Source organism: Stegodyphus dumicola, chromosome 4, assembly GCF_044657685.1.
Source record: "Stegodyphus dumicola isolate Sdum_Otavi_A_Nest chromosome 4, ASM4465768v1".
NCBI lineage: Eukaryota > Metazoa > Arthropoda > Arachnida > Araneae > Eresidae > Stegodyphus > Stegodyphus dumicola.
This window is the reverse complement of record NC_140771.1, coordinates 103033152-103047680: the sequence shown is the minus strand read 5'-3', so window position 1 is coordinate 103047680 and position 14529 is coordinate 103033152. Positions and strand designations below refer to the sequence as shown.

Below are 14529 nucleotides of genomic sequence, written 5' to 3'. Positions count from 1 at the left end.
TTTGCAGCAGCAGCTTTAGCACATATTTTAGTTCATTACCACACTAACAAATGGCATTAGTGTTTTTGTTGCATTCTTTGGTATCCTATCTTAGATCGCTGCAATGCTGACACTTCTTAGTTAGTAACACATGCTTAGTGGAAGCACTGCATATTCTGTTCATAAGCAGTAACCGTTCTTGAGCTGTGCCGACATTTGCTGAGTTGATTTAATTCCCATATGTAGTCCATCTCAAATTATGCCATTATTGTAGTGTTTTGGAAAGAATAATTCCCATATGTAGTCCATCTCAAATTACTTAATTCCCATATGTAATTCCCATATGTAGTCATCACTTAATTCCCATATGTAGTCCATCTCAAATTATGCCATTATTGTAGTGTTTTGGAAAGAGCAAATATTTCTAATGTCTTTTATGCGAGTGAAGAAGATGAATAATTATTATGAGCTGTAGGAAATTGATAAAACTGCATTAATCTCTCATTTCATGTATCATATTTTAATTTGCAAGCAGCTCTGCCCACACTGCATGGAGAAATTTAATCATTTTATTTTAAATAATCCATCTACAACTTCACAATTTGAGATTTGGGAAAAAACAGTCTTACTGATGTCTACTGTTATCTATGACACGAAGCTGAAAATTGGAATTGGACATCCATGCTAAATGTTTTGGAAGTAAAAATAGCTATGTGCAAAATGCTTAGTTTAGAGATAGTGCTGTATTCAGACAGTAGTTGTGGATAGTAAAAAAAAAAATAATAAATACTTTGTTGCTTGTTACTTGTATGTCGTGGTAAAGTTACAGATTAAAAGCAAGGTGCTTAAATTTCTAGTGATTGTCCACACACAGAATGAAGGAAGTTGTGCTGTCTCTTTAATTGGAAAAATGTGAAATGATCATTGAAACAAGGCTCCATCTATGTTCAATCTCACTATGCCATTTCAATAAGAATGGCAAAGAAACAAGGCAATCCTTTCAAATGTTTGCAAATGGGGCATGGTGACTTACTGATGTAAAGGATAGCACAAATCAGATATGTCCAAATTTTATTGTAAATACTAACAGTAACACTGTAGACTTCAGTGACATTTCTTTGCTGAAAAAAGAAAAACAATCACTGGATTATTTCTTCTATAAGAACTTCTTTTAAAGAAACAGGTTTTAAAATTGTTTCTGGTAAATATTAGTGTGAAAGCCTCCAGATGCAAGAAAAGTTTGCAGTCTTTCTAGTTTACAACAAATATCGTGTAATATCTAAGAAAAAATTTGATGGTCTACAAAGTTTAATCTTCAGAATTGCAATATCAAACTGTTATTCAGCATTTTAGAACAATAAAAAATTTGAATCATAAAGATAGGTTCTATTTTGAAAGTTATGTAAATATAGTTTATTCTTGGGAAGTGTTTAAATTTCTTTTGTATTTTGAATAATGTCACATCGAAACATTGAGAATGCCATACTATAATTTTACAGTACATGTCACAATATGGTAATGTTATTAATAAAACTTGTCTCTAATTTTTTTTCATTATTATAAGCCGTGAACTTCCAGTATAGTTTAACATAATGTTAAAAAAAAAAAAATCTGATGTGTACCTACATGACTTCCTTGTACGGAATATTAAATTATACAAATTTTTTCTTGCATTTTGTTTAAACTTATTGGATTGAATTAAGTCTACTTCGTCGATAGTGCGCGAACCACAATAGAATAAATGCATTCTTTAAAATTCACTATATTTGTTTACCATAGTGACACTCTGGCGCTACGCTAAGTTCTCTTAACAGCGTTACATTTCATTCGTTTTATAACTAAGAATGCATTTATATCATCTAAAAAATTACCTAATCTTTGCCACATGTTCTGTTAAAATATTATAATAAATCTAAAATGATGTATAAAAGAAATTAAACAAACCTCCCCCCCCAAAAAAAAAGTTTTTCACAGAGGATTCAGTATTTCTCATTCAATTAATTCAATCCTCACTTTTCTACAAGGCTAAAATACACAAAAACTCAAAATATCTATACTAAAAATTATGAAATAAAATCTTAAAAACTTATTTCCTCGAATAAATTCCAGAATGCATTAAGCATAATTTAATTCCCAGTAATAAAAGAAGGCATTATCTTTGTTGTTGTGAAGCTTAGTTTCTCTAGATTGGCACAAATCACTATTCTGACAAAGTTTCAAATGTAAACAAACATAGCCGCCATGGCAAAAATAATTAGGCCTAGCTGCACTTAAACAACTTTTAAATTGTTAATAATTTTACAAATATTGCATACAGATTTACTAAAGGCATGAAAACCTTAACCGGAAGATAAGAACAACATAATTAAATCATTTTTTCAACAAAAAATTTACAATTTACAAACATAAGAATAAAGAAACTGAGATCACTGAGCCAAGTAACAGAGTGGATATATATATATATATATATATATGTAATAATAAAATCACAAGAAAAAGCCAGAGCAGTGTCGATGCGTGATTAGACCCATATTGAAGAAAATTTTGATTGCATAGTATGCTAGAATGCTAACTTGGTAATATCTAAAGAACTTGGCAGTCGAAGCAGTTTTAATTCCATTTTTATTTCCAATTGATATTTGTGGCCACAATCACTTGGCACTCTAGTCGTGCCTTTTCACAGAAGATTTACATTTTTGATATTTTTTAGATAGAAAGCAAGCCAGCGAAATTACATCTTAGCACAGTAGAGAGCAAAAGCTGAAGTGCGTAGTTATGAAAGATGGAAGCACACGAAGAGAAAAGTTTTGGTTTACAATTCGGTGATTGGTCGTCTAGAGGCATCCGGTATTAACGGTTACGTAAGATCGCATGATTAATTTGAATGAGGCAATGCAGAGAAGTTATTACGATTTCAGAATAGCGAGGAAGAATTAATGTTTATAGTTATATTATAATTCTGATTCATACATTATTATCTTACATATTTCCCCCCTTCAAAAAGAAAAAGGCGTAGCGACACAGAAGCCTTTTTAAAGAGAAAGAGTTAAAACACTAGCAAATGTAAAAAAAAAAAAAAAATAAATAAATAAAAATAAATAAATCATAAAATTTTTTGTCCTGTAAAGTATAATTTATAAATATCAATTTTTTTAAAATAAATTTTTAATTTTTAAAGTCCTATTGAATTTTTCAGCATTTCAGTCCAAAAGTCTTTTTGTTTGAGAATTCACATAATCATAATTCTTCAGGGAAGGTTCTTGTTATTACAGAATACCACAAAAACTTTTACATAATCATTACTTATAATTAAATGTAATGCACATAAATATTTATGGTACTTATTTCCATCTGATAAATTATAATTTAACATCATAAATAATAGGATTTAGATTTTCAGAATTTATGGTTTCACCGTTATCATCTTTGATTTACAATTCCTGATTTTACCAAACTGGAAACCTCGCAATACTTCTAAACAAACATATCCATCAATAGGGCTGTCCTCTTGAGTTAACCAGTGTGTTCTCTGCACTGGTGGCCCAGGGTGCCTAGACAGTTACTTGAAAAGGCCTCCGTTCATTGCATTAAGGTAACTGGCCTTTGAGAACTGCACTAATACATTCCATAATAAAAAATATAATAATAATAATATAAAAAATTTACATGCATTCATAAAATGAGAGCCTCCAACATTATCTTGCATGAAGAGGGTAAAAGGAACAACTGTACAAAGGTAATTGCAGGCCTCTGTTGAAGGAACCAGTACACCCTCATCATACTATACTTAACACACAATAAACCCATAAATTTTAACATGCATTTACCATAATTTCATATTACTTATCTGTACTAATTTCACTTATTTTTAACATCTTTATTTTTAGAATAATTATAAAATTTTTATTCAAAATTCTCAACAAAATTTCAAAAACATAAAAACTTATCTTAATATCCTTCCCTATGAATAATTTAAATAGCTTAAAATTAATTACTTAATTTGCTCACACATAATTATGAAAAATTAGAAAAATTAATGAACAAGAATTTCAGATTTTCTCAAAACAAATTGCAGATTTTAACCAAAGTTGAAATGAAAACTATAGAATCCGCAGCACATTAAATAATTTAGTTCTTGAGCTAGATTCACACGAATGTAATAATTTTTGAGCTGTTGAAAAAGTGGAAGTGCAAATAATTTTCTGTCGCACATACTTGCAAACACTAACTCGGATCAACCTTGAACCCGCTGTAATGCTGAATTCTTAAACGGTAATTCACTGATGATTTCCTTTTCACTAGGCATTCAAACTTCTCAATTTATCGAGAGATTACTTTCAATCTGTAAACACTACGCGTGATTATTATTTTGAAGCACTTGCAGAACACCACAGCAGAAGAATGATCTGTTATTTTTTAAACACTGAAAAAACAAATTTGATGATTCACTTCTTTCACATTATCTTGGATTTATCACAAAACGATGATTTGAAGAGCTGAACTCAATTTTCCATTGAAGTTTCAGGCTGCAGGAAACTATTCTACCGGCTTAATTGTCATGATAAAAGCAAAGGAAAGACGGAACACTGTCGATGCGTGCTTAGATCCATATTGAAGAAGAATTTTGATTGCGTAGTATTTAAAGAACTTGGCAGTCGAGGCAGTTTTAATTCCATTTTTATTTCCAATTGATATTTGTGGCCACAGTCACTTGGCACTCTAGTCGTGCCTTTCCACAGAAGATTTACATTTTTGATATTGTTGGGATAGAAAGCAAGCCAGCGAAATTACATCTTAGCACAGTAGAGAGCAAAAGCTGAAGTGCGTAGTTACGAAAGATGGAAGCACACGAAGAGAAAAGTTTTGGTTTACAATTCGGTGATTGGTCGTCAAGAGGCATCTGGTATTAACGGTTACGTAAGATCGCATGATTAATTTGAATGACGCAATGCAGATAAGTTATTATGATTTTAGAATAGAGAGGAAGAATTAATGTTTATAGTTATATATATATATATATATATATATACACACATATATTTATTTACTAAAGAAATATTGATTATATTATCTCCTTATATAAATTTAGTAGAAGTATAAAAAATTTCGAGTATCAAAAGAAGTATCAAAAGTGATCAAAAATCACTTTTCAAACTAAGTGAAAGATTATATACATATATTTATATACTTTTGGTGCGGCTGATTGCAACCAAAATACGAGGTGGACATCTACATGTTATAGCTGTCCTATATACAAAATTTCAACATTCTGAGGCTACTCATTTTTGAGTTATGCAAGATAAGTTCGTACGCACAGGCGCAATGAAAAATTCTCTTCAGAATTCATTTTAAATTAGTTTTGTAATTTTTTTGGGGGAAAAGACTCCTTTATTCTGTCCTTACATACAGATGTCACGCAAAAACATCGTTAAATTGCATTCGATAGCGGTAAAATGGATATTTGCACTGAAATATGATGCCTGAAACTTTTTGCGATTACAATACTTCCTTTTTACTTCGTACAAGGAAGTAAAAAATAAGAAGAACAGTTACACAGTTTAATAAAATTCATTATTAAATAATGCTAATTTTTTGACATTTTATAATTGTTGTTATTAACAGAATTTGTATGAAGCCTTTTATTAATGCTTTCTCCTTAATCCACTGATTGAGCATGCGATTCTCACATTTCAAAACCAAGGGGAACTTTAAATATGTTTATCTCAAAACTTCATTTTTCAAGACGTGCCAGTATTTCAGCCCAAGAGCAATTGTGTGTTTGTGTATATATAAATCATAGTTTCTCTTCATGTATATAATATTTGTAATAACAGCAGAATTGAGATACATTCTTTATATATTTTAATGTAAGTGCTAGGTAGTTAAAATTTTGTGTGATGTTAGACTGAAACTTTATGATACTGAAATTTCATGAAATTGACATGTTTTTCCCATCCCCCTCCCATTTTTCTGATCAAGTAGAAAATAAATGAAGTGTCAGAGAAGAGAGTGGCTGTGACTCGGCTACTCTTTTGCAAAGTTCTTACTGCAACAATAATTTACCAAGACATACTGAAGATGTTAGGAAATGTAATTTGAAGCTGTTAAACAATGGGTTGCAGACTTCACATATAAAATTGAAAGCATTTTGGACGGATCATGAGAAAACATCCAGTAATTGAAACAATACAGGAAAACATAAATGCTGTGCTGGATAGAATCATGAATGATCATCAGATGATTGTGAGAACAGTGTCTGAATATTTGCAAATATCGGCAAAAGGTGTGCATACATCATTCATCATTTTGTGTATAAAGTGCCGCCATGACTGTTCCCTAGAAACTTTACTTCACAACAGAAATCAAGGGGGAAAAAAGAAGTTTATTACATTTACATTGATTTTCTGATAAACACTTTCACTGTTAGTGGAGAATATCATACTAATCTGACACACAAAGTGAGAATTTGTATGAAAAGGAAAAGCAAAACTAAGAAAAGAGTAATTCTGCATAAAGACAGTGCACCTCCTCACCATGCCACAATTGCACATTGCTTTGGCTGATTGCAGCCTTGCCTCACTTTCCCATCTACCTTATCCTCCTGACCTGCTCCCTGCCAAATTTTCATGTTTCCTGTAATGGAAAACTCACTTTGAGCATATGACTTCAACATGAATGATGATTTTAGTAGTTTGTTTAGTATTGTGAGACTGGAGACAAATTATTCTGTAATATGACTTTAAAAATATTTCATTACAGAGTGCATAAAAGCATTGATTTAGTGATAATTATGCAGAGAAATCATAATGAGAAATTAAAACTTTCCTTTTACTGTGAGGCTGAAAATGTTTCCCTCATATATATAGGTACATAAACAGGTTATGAATTTGCTTATAAAGTTCAAAGAAAGCAAATCAAAGTGTAGCATAGAAAACTGTTTAATGCCATTAATTTAAATTTCTGGATTCTTTTCTTGGTTTTATCATTATAAATGGTGAATATGGAATAAAAATTAAACCGAACTTTCTCGGTACCAAACAGTGCACTTTGCGTAACAGGGATTGCTTCATCGTAAAGGTGCCAACACTGTTGTGCAAATTGGCTACTGTTGACAGGAACCTATACAAAGGAAGGATTCCGTCATGATAAATTTTCATCATAAAGGTATCAGCAGCTTTATGTAAATTAGCCATTGTTCTCCAACAGAGAAACTGTCCCAGTATCCAGTATAAAAGGGTTATATCATTACAGAGATCAGTTTTTTTTTTTTTTTTTTTCTTTTTTTTTTAAGAAAGCAACTTTTATAATAGGCATTTTTATTTCAAGTAGTGCCATGCAAGTGGTATTTTTGTTGAGGCATCACAGTGCAAGTAAGGTCTTAGCATTTTGCAAGAAAATATGCCAGGGTGTTTTTTGTTTAATGGACATGAGCATTTGCGTAGTTGAAAGGGTTAATAACTGTAATTTTATTTTTAATTTCATAAATTTGATATTTTATTAATTACATATTTCTTTTAATATGTTTTCTCCAGTGCTGAATCGGCCAACAGATAAATGTTTTAGGACAGGTAATTCAGATGGGCCAATACATTAAATGAGAAATACATTAAAAATGTATATTAAAAAATAAACACTTTTAAACCGATTTTATTTAATTATTTTTATTTTATTTACTAATGTAGAGCATTTGTATTATTTTTTAAGGAACTGAAATAAATATTACCATAAAAATTACCAAAATCAAATTCTATGCTATATATTACAGGGTGGTTATAATTAAACTTTTCCTATAAACGTCATCTTACAGCACAAATGGGTGAACGGAATGCAGCAAAGTTATGTATAGTCAAAAGTCGTTAATTCGGACACCCATAATCCAGAATGATCTATAATCCGTACCTCAAAGCTACAAATTTTCTGCGCGTGCGTCGCGTTGATGCATGCGCATAGGTGTTTACGCGTGCGCGTAAGACCTTTACGGCTGCGAATATGCGTGTGCGCATGCACATAATACGTTAACGCATGTGCGTTTAATGTGTAACGGATGGTATAAGCTAAACTAAAATTATCTAATTCAATTAATGTTGCAGTTTGCGTTGTTCCTTAATCTTCGAATTGGATCCGTCTTATTATTTTTTGCAGACTGTTAGAGAAATTTTATAAAAGTAAGCTTGAACTTTCGATTATGTCAAAAAGAATTTCCGATATATATTTACTAATATGTAAAGGATCTACAAAGCGAAAGTATGTTTCGAAATCCATTAAACAGAAAGTGGAATTGCTGCAAAAAATGGATAAACGCATATCCTTTGATTATCTAATCATTCCGAAATATGTTTATCAATTTCACGCTGCTCTGCAGGGGGAGGGAAAGGACGCGGCACGCAATGATTTGGAAGTTGATCTGTTAGCACTATCCTTATCTTCAGGGCAGATGTTTTTATTTTATTTGGCTTATAATTCCTTACTAAATGTAGTATTTCATCTCGATGTACTCCGTCTTTGATATGATTTAAATCAAGTTCCTTGTCATTATAATTCACTTCCCATAGTGAAGAAAGTGACACAGAGGTTATTGAAAACGAAAAAATTTCGATTGATAAATTAGTCGGTATTCTCGACACAGCAATTATAGGACTTGAACAGCGGAACTTTGTAACTAAACAAGAAATTATTATGTATTTTTGGGGAATTTCAATGTGCATTCGCTGATTTTCCTTAGCCCAAATGTGGCAATTCTGTGTGTTGACCGTCCGATTGAGGTAGAAATGTGCCTCGTCGCTCCACAGAATATTCCGAGGCCGTGACAGATCAACAGTCATTCTGTTGAGAAAACTGACTGCAAATGAGAGACGTTGTGGCTTGTCCCTATCAAGCAGTTCCTGGGTATGGTGAATCTTGTATGAGAAATAGTGCATTACATTTCTGAGTACTTTTCGGACGGTGCTGTAAGAGTACCCTGTCTGTCAATAAACTGCACATGCGCTACTGCCCTCAAACTCTGATGTCTGTGACTGTGCGTCAACAGCTGTCTTGACAGCATCAACAAGTGCCGTGTAATACGTTTACGGCCTCTTCCAGGTTGAACTCCTAATTTCCCCATATCTTCAAATCTCTTAATCATGGGCACTGATACCTTTAGTAGACACTGGTCCACGTCGTAGGTTCCTTCCATGACGAAATTCACGAACTGCAGCAGAAGCATTCCCCTTGTTTTCGTAAAACGGTTTTATCAATAACGCACGTTCAGCTAAAGAGACCGTTATTAGTAGAGCTGGAAACATCGAATTAAACATGACATCTGCAAACGTTTCATACCCTAACCTGTCCTCTGTTGCACATTTTGGAAATAAATATTTTTACAAAATTTTGTGAGCACATCTCGTGTATAGGCTATATACAAAATTTCGTTGCATTCCATTCATCCATTTGCACTGTAGGATGTTGTTTATAGGTTTAATTATAACCATTCGGTACATTGATGTATAACACACATGAATTGTGTGCACTGGATAAATCCAAATATGCATACTGTATATATGCATATTCAACCGTTTGCTACAGTTGCTGTTGTAGCAAGTAATGTAAATACTTTTGTCATCTGTTTACAAATTTAGACTTAATGAGCATAAATACAGACAAATAATGTGAATGCAAATGATTTATCAGAATTCCACAGACTTTCAAATATGAATTCATTATAAACCAAGATGAGTGAGGAAGAAAATTTAAAGCAAAATGTGTTGTTTAAGTATTTTACAAAAAAATTGTAAAGACACATCAACAAATGAAGAGAGAAAACTGGAGATTGGATCAGATTAGAATAGAAAGAGAAAAAAACAAAGAACAAAATGAAATGTTGAAAAGCCTTATATAAAGCATATAGTAGGAGCATTAATAATATATATCATTAAAGAAAGAGAAATTGATGAAGATCTACCTTAGCTTATGACAGAAAGAAAAAACAAAAGAGAAGTGAATATAAACATTTTAAAAATCTCAAAAACAGTAATATATTTGTATGGCCCAAATATTTTAATTTTGTTATACAAGGTTTCCTAATTAAAATTCTGACACATAGGTCTAGAAAATAGCATCAAAATAATTGCTACAGAAACTGAAATGAAGATTAATAAGTTTGTTAAGAAAAACATATTTTGCCATATAAAAGCAATTGGTGATGAAATTTTAAAGAGAATAGGTGATGTGCAGTAACTGTAAATTAATTATTTTTATATATGTTAACTTTTGTCTCCCTTTAGATTATTTTTTACTTAAGGCTATGGAGATTCAGGAAATGTTAAAGTAAGAGTTGAAAAACATGAGTGTTCAAAGAAATGCTAGAAATCTGTAATATGCACAGCAAGAAATTCTCTACTCAGTCATATTGGTACACGCATTCGAAACTCTTTTCTTCTGAAGAACACAAATATAGAGAAATGTGGGTACTTTTTGATTATCTATTCCTCCGTTTCCAATGTTTGGTAGAATTGCTGTGTTTTTGGCATAACTGTTTACTAGTATAATTGATGTGTACAATATGTGGATTTAGACATCTCTACATACAATAAAAGAAAGCATCTGACTGTGTGTGTCTTTCGTTCACGCTGCGCATAAGCTAATAGATGCAGGGCTACAAATTTTGGTACATAGGTGCATCTAGACAAGAGCCAGTGCACCTCGAAGCGATTTTTTTCAAAATTAGAATTAAAATTATGTTATCTTTTTTGAGGAAATATCATCATTTTGAATAGTTTCATTGTATTAGAAATGTGGTTTTGGCAACAGTTTTTCATTCAATTTATAGTATACTGGACTGCTGACTGTTGAAAATATGAGATAAAATGCTGCTTATTTTCTTTTGATTTTTGGACACACAACACGCACATCGCAGTCTTCTTATTCTGATGCGCATGTGTCTTGCGAGGCACAACAAAAGGAATTTTCCTTTTTTTTTTCCCTCTCTTCATTAGCCTATGGCAAAAAGGTTTGTATACTTTGAATTATGTCATCCACAAAGCACAATTGTGATTGGTTATTGCTTTCTGATGATAGTTTCATCCTTTTAGACATGTGGATTTGGCAACAGTTTTACATTCGTTGCTTTGGATACTGGACTGCTGTCTGTTTTCTCTTGAAAATACGGATATTTATTGCTTACTTCATTTTAATTTTTTTATATTATGTTTTGTATAGAATTTAAATTATATAAAACATTTTGCATGATTTTGTTTTTAAGAAACAAAGTTTTTAACTTCCTTTATACCATTTGAATTCTTAAGATTTAACAACGGGAGGTTGGTTAATTTATTTATTAGGATAAATAATATTTGTATTAAGAGATATTGCTTTCGCTACTTCTCTACCTCAGCAATAAGCACGATAATGCGATTCATTTCATTAAATCTCAAAACAGGGCAAATGGAAACATCTCAGCCTAACTCTAGAAGTGATCAGAGGATATTATTACTGCTATGAGAAGACAGTACAGTGTTCGTTAGACCATTGCAACCGATTTCTCGTTGCTTTTGCAGATGTTAGTAACTTGTAAACAGTTTGGTGCTTTAGTAAAGAAAATTTTACTGGAGGACTGAGAAATAATCAATAAATGAGGATACGAAGACACGATCACATTCCTAATTTTTCACTTATGTTTCTCCGAATTACTTTCAGAATACTACATTTCATTTTTATTGAAATTCGAAGGATTTTATTGAAATTCATTTTTATTGAAATTCGATATATATATATATATATATATAGTTGTTCTGCAGAGCAAAATTCTGTGCAGTTTTTAAATTTAATGTTTGGTGTTCCCTTTAGGCATTTTCCTGGTACATTTCAAACCCAGACAAATGCTGGCCACATAGCAGTTAGTTTTATATATAATCAAAAGATACCTACCAGTTGTGAAAATGAAAATATAAATTCTGTAGATTTTTTTCCCTCCTCATAAAATTTCATGCTTGTTTTTGTTGCTGTTTATGATCAGAATACTACCTGTGAGCCATAAAACTAGCCAAAAAGATGTTTTTGGCCAATTCACCGAGTCTGCAATGAGTTGGAAAGTTATTTTTCGTGGGGGTTTAGGTAATCGGAAAGTACTAAAAAATACTGTAGAGAGTCATTACAGCTGTTAAATTTTTAGGGAAAAATTGACTTGCTATAAAATGATGATGATTAATGATTTGCATCATCAACTGGATTAAATGGAAATACATTAGAGAAGTGAAGAGTAGAGTTTCTAGCTGAATTTCGTAAATTTTTAGCAATTCACATAAAATAAAGGCTCAAAAGGAAAAGAAAATGTTCATCATAGATAATATGATGAATTAATTGAAATTGTTAGTGAAGGGAAGATGAAAAATTTTAACATTAAATTTAAGAAATCAATGTACTATGTCATAATTGTTGAATCCTTATCTGGTAATGCATGTTGAACAACTTACTATTTGGTTAAGTAATGGGCAATATGCAAAGCATTTCCTTGGCTTCTTACATTCCCATAGCCGTGTATCACTGAAAACCGTAATACTGAACCTGTTAGATTTGTTACATATAAGTATTAAACACTGCAGATGTCAAAGCTGCAATAATGCAGCAGACATGTTTGGTCATTATAAAGGTTTAGCAGCCACGAATAAACAGTACAAGTACAAAGTCTTTAATCCGGACGTCCATAATCCGGATTGATCTATAATCTGGACCTCAAAGCTACAAACTTTCTGCGCATGTGTAGCATTTACGCATGCGCATAATACGTTTACACATGCACGTTTAATGTATAACGGACAGTATAAGCTAAGCTAAAATTATCTAATTATCTATTTCAGTTAATGTTGCAGATTGCATTGTTCCTTAATCTTCTAATTGGATCTGGCTTATTATGTTAGAGCAATTTTATAAAAAGTAAGTTTGAACTTTTGATTATGTCAAAAACAATTTCCAATTCTGGAGCTGCCAAAGGATCTACAAAGCGAAAGCATGTTTTGATGTCCATCAAACAAAAAGTGGAATTGCTGCAAAAAATGGATAAAGACATGAAGAAAGTGACAGAGAGGTTAGTGAAACCAAAAAAATTTCGATTGACAAGTTAGTCAGTATTCTCGGCACCGCAATTACACGACTTGAACAGCAGAACTTTGTAACTCAACAAGAAATCCTGTGTGTTTATAGAATTAAAGAGAAAGTATTAGCACATAAAATGAAGCAACTTAAACAACTTACATTGAAAGAAATGTTTAATAAAATAAACAAATAAATATTAAGGTTTTTTTTTTTTTTTTTTTTTTTTTTTTGTGTGTGTGTGTGTGTGTGTGTGTGTGTGTGTGTGTGTAAAATTTGATACCCTTTAGATCATAAATGCTCTTTATTTCATAAATAATGATTTCATATTTTTAATCGTGTAATTTCTGCTTGCCATATTACCAGATTTAAATTGATGATCTATAATCCGGAATCGCCGAAGTCCCGACGAGTCCGGATTAAAGACTTTGTACGAAACAACACATTACGCGCCTTGTGCAATGCTTCCGTAATTTATTTAGAAATCCATTATTAAATGTTTTGTACAAGCTATGTCATATATAATTTAGTATAAAGATTTTACATATCTTTTCTGTCAAAATAGATAAATTAAAATAAAACATTTATTGTTTTTATTTAACTCCAAAACATTTAATCTTATTAACGTTGCTGAGTCTATAGTAACTTTTAAAATTATAGTGATATCCAAAAATGAGTATATCCTCTTTCGGTATTCAGTTGCTTTTATTTATCAGATCAGTCTATAAGTTTGTGCGCATTAAGAGTATGTGTGGAATTCAGTATGATGCATTTACTAAAATAGTACAATTTTGAACCTTTTGAAACTTGTCATCGCTTGACTAATACTCAGTTCATCACCAACTTTCGTAAATATTGAATGCATTTTAGTACCCATTGAAGATGAATATAAATAATCAGTACAAACATGCTGTGCTACATTTTTTATTTTTGTGTGGTGAATCTGCCAAGTTTGCAGTGATAAAAATTAATAGTGTACATGGTGAACACAGTATTGGTGTAAGGACTGCCCAGAAATAGTATAAAAATTTTAAAGTTGGAAAAAGCAGCGTTAATGATGAACCCCGTTCAGGATGTGTTGAATTGTTAGAACCAGATCAAACGATAAATTCAGAAGTTTATAGTGAACAACTTTGCCGTCTAAACTCAGAATTGATCAAAAAACGGCCACGATTAGTGAATATCAAGAAAGTGTTGCTTCATCATGATAACACTAGACCGCATATGGCTCGAACAACACTGCAAAAAATTAGTGAATATAATTGGGAGCTTTTGCTACAGCCTGCTTACTCCCCTGATATTGCCCCAAGTGATTTTCACGTATTTCATGCCTTGCAAAATTTTTATTTCTAAACAGGATGTACACAATGAACTTTCAAGTTTTTTTGCATGAAAACCAGAGTCTTTCTACAGCAATGGCATAAAAAAGCTGCCTGTAAGATGGCGAGACATTGTAGATAATGGAGGGAAATATATAGTTGATTA

At 31.7% G+C, this 14529-nt stretch overlaps 1 protein-coding gene across 3 annotated transcripts in view; it reads left to right on the top strand.

Moving 5' to 3' along the window:
- The window catches only part of LOC118189884 (signal peptide peptidase-like 2B), a 100804-nt gene that overhangs the window by 71638 nt on the left and 14637 nt on the right, over positions 1-14529 (top strand). The window lies entirely within an intron of this gene.